Genomic DNA, 8970 nt, shown 5'->3' with positions numbered 1-8970 from the left:
CATTCATTTGATCCTCAATCGCTGATACTCTTTCTTCCAGTTGATTGAGTCGGTTACTGAAGCTTGTGCATTTGTCATGTATTTCTCATGTAGTGGATTTCATCTCTGTCATTTCGTTTATGGCCTTCTCTGAATTAATTTTTCTAGTTATCAATTTTTCGCTCTTTTTTCAAGATTTTTAGTTTCTTTTTGCTGGGTACATAATTCCTCTTTTAGCTCTGAGAAGTTTGAGGGACTGAAGCCTTCTTCTCTCATCTCATCAAAGTCATTCTCCATCCTGCTTTGATCCGTTGCTGGCGATGAGCTGCGTTCCTTTGGAGGGGGAGATGTGGTCTTATTTTTTGAATTTTCAGCTTTTCTGCCCTGCTTTTTCCCCATCTTTTTGGGTTTATCTCCCTCTGGTCTTTGATGATGGTGAGGTACTGATGGGGTTTTGGTGTGAGTGTCCTTCCTGTTTGTTAGTTTTCCTTCTAACAGTCAGGACCATCAGCTGTAGGTCTGTTGGAGATTGTTTGAGGTCCACTCCAGACCCTGTTTCCTGGGTGTCAGCAGCAGAGGCTGCAGAAGATAGAATATTGCTGAACAGCGAGTGTACATGTCTGATTCTTGCTTTGGACGCTTCCTCTCAGGGGGTTTACTCCACTGTGTGAGGTGTGGGGTGTCGGTCTGCCCCTAGTGGGGGATGTCTCCCAGTTAGGCTACTCAGGGATAGGGACCCACTTGAGCAGACAGTCTGTCCGTTCTCAGATCTCAACCTCCATGTTGGGAGATCCACTGCTCTCTTCAAAGCTGTCAGACAGAGTCGTTTGCGTCTGCAGAGGTTTCTGCTGCTTTTGTTGTTGTTGTTGTTGTTGTTGTTGTTATTGTTTAGCTGTGCCCTGTCCCCAGAGATGGAGTCTACAGAGACAGGCAGGCCTCTTTGAGCTGCTGTCAGCTCCACCCAGTTCGAGCTTCCCAGCACCTTTGTTTACCTACTTAAGCCTCAGCAATGGCGGGCGCCTCTCCCCCATCCTTGCTGCTGTCTTGCTGTTAGATCGCAGACTGCTGTGCTAGCAATGAGGGAGGCTCCATGGGCGTGGGACCCTCCCGGCCAGGTGTGGGATATAATCTCCTGATGTGCCCGTTTGCTAAGACCCTTGGTAAAGCGCAGTATTGGGGTGGGAGTTACCCGATTTTCCAGGTGTTGTGTGTCTCAGTTCCCCTGGCTAGGAAAAGGGATTCCCTTCCCCCTTGCACTTCCCAGGTGAGGGGATGCCTCGCCCTGCTTCAGCTATAGCTGGTCGAGCTGCAGCAACTGACCAGCACCAATTGTCCAGAACTTCCTAGTGAGATGTACCCAGTACCTCAGTTGAAAATGCAGAAATCACCTGTCTTCTGTGTCGCTCGCGCTGGGAGCTGGAGACTGGAGCTGTTCCTATTTCGCCATCTTCAAAGAGAGGAAATTTCTATTGAAACATTATTTTATTCTTATATCACTCTGTGTGTGTTATATCGTTTTGCTTTTAAAAATATAACGTATTTAAATATATAGTAAACTAGAAACAATGCTCCACAATTTCACAAGAAGCCCATATTTCTATGGTAATACATTTACTTTTATATTATGGATAGTTAAGTTCAATATTAATGATTAGAAAAAAGATAAGGTATTATAATGTCACATAAGTAGTGAATATATATTCTTTAATCTTCAACAGAACATAAGCATTTGACTTTATGTTCTGTTGAAGATTAGATCAGAAGACTCCTTCTTACTGTGGTATATGACTTCTGCTTTTCCACAACAAGATAGGAATTGTATAAAAGATAAGGCTGCAAGAAATTTAACACTGTAACAGTCAATTCAAATACTTTGTGCTGCAAATGTAACTGGGAGCCAGATATTGACAGCAAACGACAGCTTTTCCCAGGGAAACTCCATTTAGCACTTAGGAAATGAAATATAAAAGACAAGTTAACTGATTCCCAAAGTAACAATTATATGTCTATAAGAATGAAGAGAAGACTTAAACAGTTATAAAATTGGTAGAGTCATTGTTAAGGAACTTAAATATCAACTTTCTTTGTATTTCTATGTATATTTTACTAGAAATGGTGTTTTATAAGTATTATATATATTACAAATAATATATATGTATAATATATCATGTATATCATTCCATATTCCCTATATGTATATTATTCCCCATATTCCCCATACAGTTATATTCCCCATATCATGTATATTATTCCATATTCCCCATACAGTTATAAAATTGGTAGAGTCATTATTAAGGAACTTAAATATCAACTTTCTTTGAATTTCTATGTATATTTTACTAGAAATGGTGTTTTATAATTATTATATATATTACAAATATTATATATGTATAATATATCATGTATATTATTCCATATTCCCCATATTATTACATACATAAAATGAGACAACCTGACTCTTTGGCTATGGGCTTTTTGTACTGGAAGGTTGGAAAAACATAGGTCTATTCCTTTAACAGGTATGTGACTGTCGTCCAAACCCTTTATCATGTAGTAATATCATAAAATTAGGTTTGTGGCCTGAGCTGCCACCTTAGATCTCTACCAGATTTGTTAACTTTGTTAATTAATTGAAATCATTTCCCATAGCACTTTTATATAATCAAGTTTCTAAGAAGTGTTAGGTATTAACACTTAACTGGGAGTCATTACGTGATAACCAGAAAGGGCCTGATGATCATTCTCAGTAAGGAGGTAAAGCTGACTTGGGTGAGATTAAAGAGATCTCTGTCCAAGCACAATTTCACTAATACAACTGATATGACATACCTGATTCATAGATATAGACAGTAGAATGGTAGGTGCCAGAGGCTGGGGGAAAGAGGAAAGGGGAGTTATTTCTTAATAAGTAAAGAGTTTCCGTTTGGAAGCTGAGAACGTTTTGGAGATACATAGTAGTGATGTGATGGTTGCGCAATAATGTGAATGTATTTAATGCCACTGAATTACACACTTAAAAACGGTGACGATAGTAAATGCTATGGTCTGTGTATTTTATCATAACAATGGAAAGGTGACCGGCATACAAAGTCTTGTAGAATAGAGGTATCAATGCTACAGTCTGAATGTTTATGTCCCCCTCAAAATGTATATGATGAAATGCTAACTACTAAAGTGATTACTTAGGAGATGAGAGTTTGGGGAGGTGATTAACTCATTAGGACAGAGTCCTCATGAATAAAATTAGCATCCTTATAAAAGAGGCCCAAGACAGCTGCTTTGCCTCGTCCGTCACGTAAGGACATGGGAACAATGTGCTGCCCGTAAGGAAGAGGGTTCCGATCAGGCACTGAATCCGTGGGTGGCTTAGTCTTGGATTTCCCAGGCTCCAGAACTGTAAAAAACAAATATTCATTGTTTATAAGCCAATCATTTCTGATATTTTGTTATATCAGCCCAAATGGACAAAAATATTTAATGTTTAGAAAACATAATAGAGAAAAAATATTTTATTTCTTGTTGGGAAGTCATTTCTCAAACAATGAAATACTACAAGGAAAAAATGGTTTTAGATATAAGAATATTTAACATATATAAGTTTAAAAATTAAAAATAAATGTTCATAGTATCAGATATATAGTTATATTCTATTAATCTATTAAATAATGCTAAGATAATGACTGAAAAATGTTATACAATAATGTCAATTTCTTAAGAGTCTAAAAAATGTTCCAATGTTGCCCTAGATAGTAATAAAATATATAATAAAATGATATTCCATTTTCAACTATAAAACTAAAAATCTCTCCTTTTTGTTTACATTTACCATGGTCAATACTGGCAAAGATCTGGAACATGAATGTTTGTTTCTTTGTACCCAACTGAATTACTATGATGTATTTGGAAAAGCATTTGCTAGATGTGTCAAAGTGAGATTTTTAAAACGTCAGTTATTTTATGTCTCTCATGAACAGCACTGTGACTTAATCTGAAAAATGAAGTAGTAGATATTTTTATTCTTATATTTTTTATTTTGGAATTTCTAAACTTTATAGAGGGTAGACTGTCCGTATATATTGCAGTGATAATCAGAAAGCCAACATTCACTGAAGGCTATTTTTAAGAAAAAATATATATACATATCTAGTTTGAAGACAACTTAAATATAATGTTTCATTCATCTTCTATAACTGAAACTTTACACCTTTTGACCAACAGCTCTCCACTTCTCACCCCTCACCCCGCATGCCACCACCAACCTCTGGAATCCATCTTTCTGTTACGCGTCTATAAGTTTAGCATTGTGGGGATGGTTTCCCGGGTTTCACTTATCTCCAAACTACGTACAGCTTTTTTATGTCAACATCTTCTCAATACAGCGGTTTATAAATAGTAATCTGTTCAACCCTAGTGACATTAATAAAGGCTCTGTTGTTAGTAGCAGGAGTTCTGAGGGATTTCAGAGCTGAACAAGGAAAAAGCCATGATCAGGAGGCGGCAGCAGCACACAGGACTTTACTGGGGAATACATTGGTTTGCTTGTTCTCCATATCCTCACTTTGGGGAACGTCTAGAAGACGAGAAGGGCCAGTGAACTCTCGAGGAAAGGGGTATTGGAGAGGGGACTTACATATCTCAATGATGTTCCCCAGTAGCAAGAAAGATTGTCTCTGGGTCAGAGGCCTCTGAAGAGCAGCAATGGCTTTCCACAGCTGGTAGATAATGGAAATAACTTTGTGAGGACAAAGTGGCTAAAAATCTGCTTATTTGTTGCTTATAAACCACTTTTGTGGTATTTTGTTATAACAGCCCAAATAGACTAGGATATTACATCTTTATAAAAATTAATATAGAGAAAATATTTTATTTCTTTGCTGGGGAAACATTCCTGAAACCATTAAAACACAAGAAACATTAGATTTATAAAATTCTGAGTTTGACACTAGCAGACTTTTGAGGGAACAGATCTCAGCGTGCTGTGAAGAAATCAACATCTTAGGAGCTAATATACAGAGACCATCTTTGACTCATCTTTATAACACTTTGAAGCACTTCATTTAGAGAAGGTGCTCAGTAAATCTTTCATTTGCATTGAAAGAAATATTGATTTTTACACTTCAGAAAATCAAAGACAATAAGAGACTTGGTTAAATTTACTCAACTGCCTAGGCAGAGTTAGTTATATAGTTATATCACTGGGTTCTTCTAATTTAGAACGAATTCTTTTTGCATCATTATTATTTTCTCAAACATTATTAATAAAATTAATAAGTTTCCCCATGTAGTTCCAAACCCTCTATGTATAAATTTACTTACCTAATTCAATTTCCACTTTTTGTGCTGGAAAAAAATCAAAGGCACTCTGATAGTGAATGCAGACAATCTAATTTTCCACAAACTTCTAAACATGGCAAAAAAAATTTAATTGGCTAACTTTTCATTTTCTCCATGGTGTAAATATATTGATATACACATAAATATGAATGTCTTCTCAGAGTATTCTTCTAGGTTTTATTATGGGACATTATTTTTATGATTAAAAAAGGAAATGTAGTATTCATAGATCACTGATGTGACGTGTGAAGTAGATTGTTTGGTAAAAAGAATTCTGAGCTACAGGTTCTTTTATATGTATTCCAATTCTAGCTGACACAATAACACAAACATTGGTGTATTAGTTCATTTTCACACTGCTAATAAAGACATACCAGAGACCGGTAATTTATAAAGGAAAGACGTTTAATTGACTCACATGGTTTGGGAGACGTCACAGTCATGGCAGAAGGCAAATGAAGAGAAAAGTCCCATCTTACACGTTGGCAGACAAGAGAGAGCATGAGCAGGGGAACTCCCCTTTATACAACCACTAGATCCCATGAGACTTATTCACTATAATGAGAACAGTATGGGAAACGCCTACCCCTATGATTCAATTACTTCTCACCAAGTCCCTCCCATGACACGTGGGGATTACGGGAACTACAACTCAAGATGAGATTTGAGTGGGGACACAGTCAAACCGTAGCAGCTGTTGATTTTAGAAAATGCTAGATATACATTTTAAATATATTAACTTGCAGGGCATTTGTTTACGTGTAGAATCTCAAAAAAGAGATTATAAATATTTCATAATTTGGGGTATTAAATTTATGATTACCAGAAATTTATGAGAAGTAATATTTCCTTTTGTAGCCTTAAATATTAAATCGATTAATTTCTGTACTTGTTTGTATTTCTTTGAATGCAGATAATACTGTATGTCATTGTTAGAAAATCTTTGCTGTACTATATTTTTCTAAACTTCATGATTTGCTGAAGACTCAGATGATCATGCTTTAACAATAAAGTATTTTTAAATTATGTACATTGATTTTTTGATATAATGCTAAGGCTACAGTATAATGTAAATTATTAATATGCATATTAAGAAAACTATAGTGTAAATGTAACTTTTATATGTACCAAGCAACCAAAAAAAAATGTTTAGCTTGCTTTACTGTGATACTTTATTGTGGTGGTCTGAAACTTAACCCACTATATTTCTGTGGTATACCTGTATTCCTTATTTCTCATAGACAAGAGAAAGAAAAATGGTTAGAATTCATCTGAGTACACTAGTATATCAAAATTTTATTTACTTTTTTGAACAAATTGCTATTATGAAACATAATTCTTCCCGTGAAAAGTATTATAAAAGAAAAAAAAACCTATTTATATGAAATGGCACCAAAAATATCAATTTTGTTTACACTTAATGAAGGTAAGGAGAAAGGACTCCAGCAGAGAAATTTAAGTTTTGAGTATAAAAAGGAAAATCAGTGGCTTTTCAGAACAGTAGGTAATCTCTTACTTGTTGAGGAATAGTTTAAACAGTACATGATATGGAGCTAATACAAAATACAGTGTCATACCTGAAATAGACATGTTTTATTTATAATCATGAAATACTTATGTACATCAGGACATTAAAAAGAAGATAATATGAGGATTGAAACAATATATATCCCATGCTTTTCAACTTGTATATATTTTTCAATAATATAAATTAACACAATAACATTTTTAGAAGTCTGACCACATTGAAACAACTAACAATGGTGAATAGATGTTTTCCTAGGATAGTGATGACATAAGTCAAATCTCAATTTACATCTTTAAAAACTATAGAGTTCAATGAAGAGGGCAAGTAAAACCACTTATCACTCACTTCTAAGAGGACAGAAGGCCTAAGAGGACACAGAACTCCGAAAATGTAACTTACACATAAATGAGAAGATAAACTGCTGAAACCAGAGGAGGAAGCTCAAAAGCCTATAACAGAGCACAGAGTGAGGCAGGAAAAAAGAAAAGTGCGGTAGAGTTCTAGTGGTAACAGCCATGGATATTATCCCTTTGAGAAGAGTCCGTTTCTGCAAGGAAAACAATCAGAACAGGAGCCGGGCTTTGCAAATACAGGCCCTGGCTAGTGTGTAATTGAATTAGGCTCTTGATTGCTTATGGAGTCAGAGTTGGCATCCTTGGGACAGCAGTGTGGGGGACAGGAACTCAGAAGGGAGAGACATATCATGTTGACTTTATACAGAAGAAAAGAAAGAATATGACCTTAGAGTCCTACTAAAATTACAGTTCTGAAAACAATAGTTTTTCTCTATGAAAGTATTTATTGAAATAAACACACTTTCTTTTACTAACAGTAGAGATGATCTTGCAGTAAGAATCTCGGTAAGCTAATAAAACATATTACAACATCCAAAGAAACAATTGTTACTGTCTCTCAATGAAAGCTCAAAACAATTAACACAAAAAAGCCATATTTATAAAGCAATTATAACACAACATAGATAAAATTTACACATGATGAAAATATTAAGCTAGCAGAAATAAAATTGTAAAAATAGAATTCCAACATAAACCACATATCTTTAAGCTAGCAATTGCAACTATGAAAGCACAAAATGAATCAGGGAATTTTAAAACTCACAATAAATTAAAAAGAAAACAGCAAGGTGTGAGAACATAATTCAGAACATTCACTAAACAAACTCACCAAACCAAGCCAAAAGAAAGACAGATGTACAAGAAGCCCAGAAAATCACATCTCACTGTGAGGGAAAAAACAAACACAAAAACAAAAAGGGGATGCGAACTAAAATAAAATACTGGGATAAAAATATTAAAAAATAAATAAAATATTTTGAATATCCTAATCTATTATTTACATAAAGATATGAAGGAAGAATAAATAAAACAAGCAGATAGAAGTAACATTTAAAATTACTATGGATCGTTTCAATATAAATTGAATGTTTCAGCAGTAACTAAGAAAATTTTACTATGACTGACTATTTTAGGATATATCCTGATAAAGTTATTACACCTAAAAGTCACATGAAAAACAACAATGGCAAAACCTCCAGGAAAAGAGGTCAAAATATATACATTGCAATATATATATTTGCAAAAATATATATATATAAAAGTAAAAACAGGTCAACACTAGCTTTCTTGACAACATACAATATAAGACAACAGTGAAATAATATTTTGAAAAACACAAAGAAAAAAGGTAAGCAAAATTTTAAAACTCAGATAAGCAGTCATTCAACTATAAAGGATAGGAGAATGACTAAACATTCAAGAATGTAGTCATAAATTATTTCTGAGAAATCTGAATTCATAAAACTTCAATGAAGAAAATGGTCATTATCCAATGTATTTAATTGCAGTAATAAGACTCAAAGGTGGGAACAAAATTAACTAATAATATTTAAATTTTATAAATTCTATAAAAGTGGAAATAAATAATGTGACAGAAAGGAAATATAAAAGTGAAAGTAAAATAAGCTAATTGGTGTTCGCAAAAGTCATGGGTAAGATTCAAGGATATTGTACAAAGCTAATAAAATAAAATGCAGTTACCTAAATATTGAAAAAGGGGACTAAGGGCATTATGAAACATGTTAGTATAGGTAACCATTTGAACTAAAACAA

At 34.4% G+C, this 8970-nt stretch overlaps 1 long non-coding RNA gene across 1 annotated transcript; it reads right to left on the bottom strand.

Annotated features, from left to right (window-relative positions):
* Window positions 1–1386: 1386 nt before the first annotated feature.
* On the bottom strand, window positions 1387–5543 carry LOC117064451. The gene is made up of 4 exons (XR_004429466.1): window positions 5296–5543; window positions 4610–4691; window positions 2809–2850; window positions 1387–1426 (listed from the first exon to the last, which is right to left on the bottom strand). It is a non-coding gene; the product is annotated as an uncharacterized LOC117064451 (long non-coding RNA).
* Between the last annotated feature and the right edge of the window lie 3427 nt (window positions 5544–8970).

The sequence above is a fragment of the Trachypithecus francoisi genome, unplaced genomic scaffold (genome assembly GCF_009764315.1).
Source record: "Trachypithecus francoisi isolate TF-2019V2 unplaced genomic scaffold, Tfra_2.0 Lachesis_group2, whole genome shotgun sequence".
In the NCBI taxonomy this organism is placed as follows: domain Eukaryota; kingdom Metazoa; phylum Chordata; class Mammalia; order Primates; family Cercopithecidae; genus Trachypithecus; species Trachypithecus francoisi.
The sequence above is the reverse complement of the archived record's forward strand: the minus strand, read 5'-3'. Positions and strand labels throughout refer to the sequence as shown.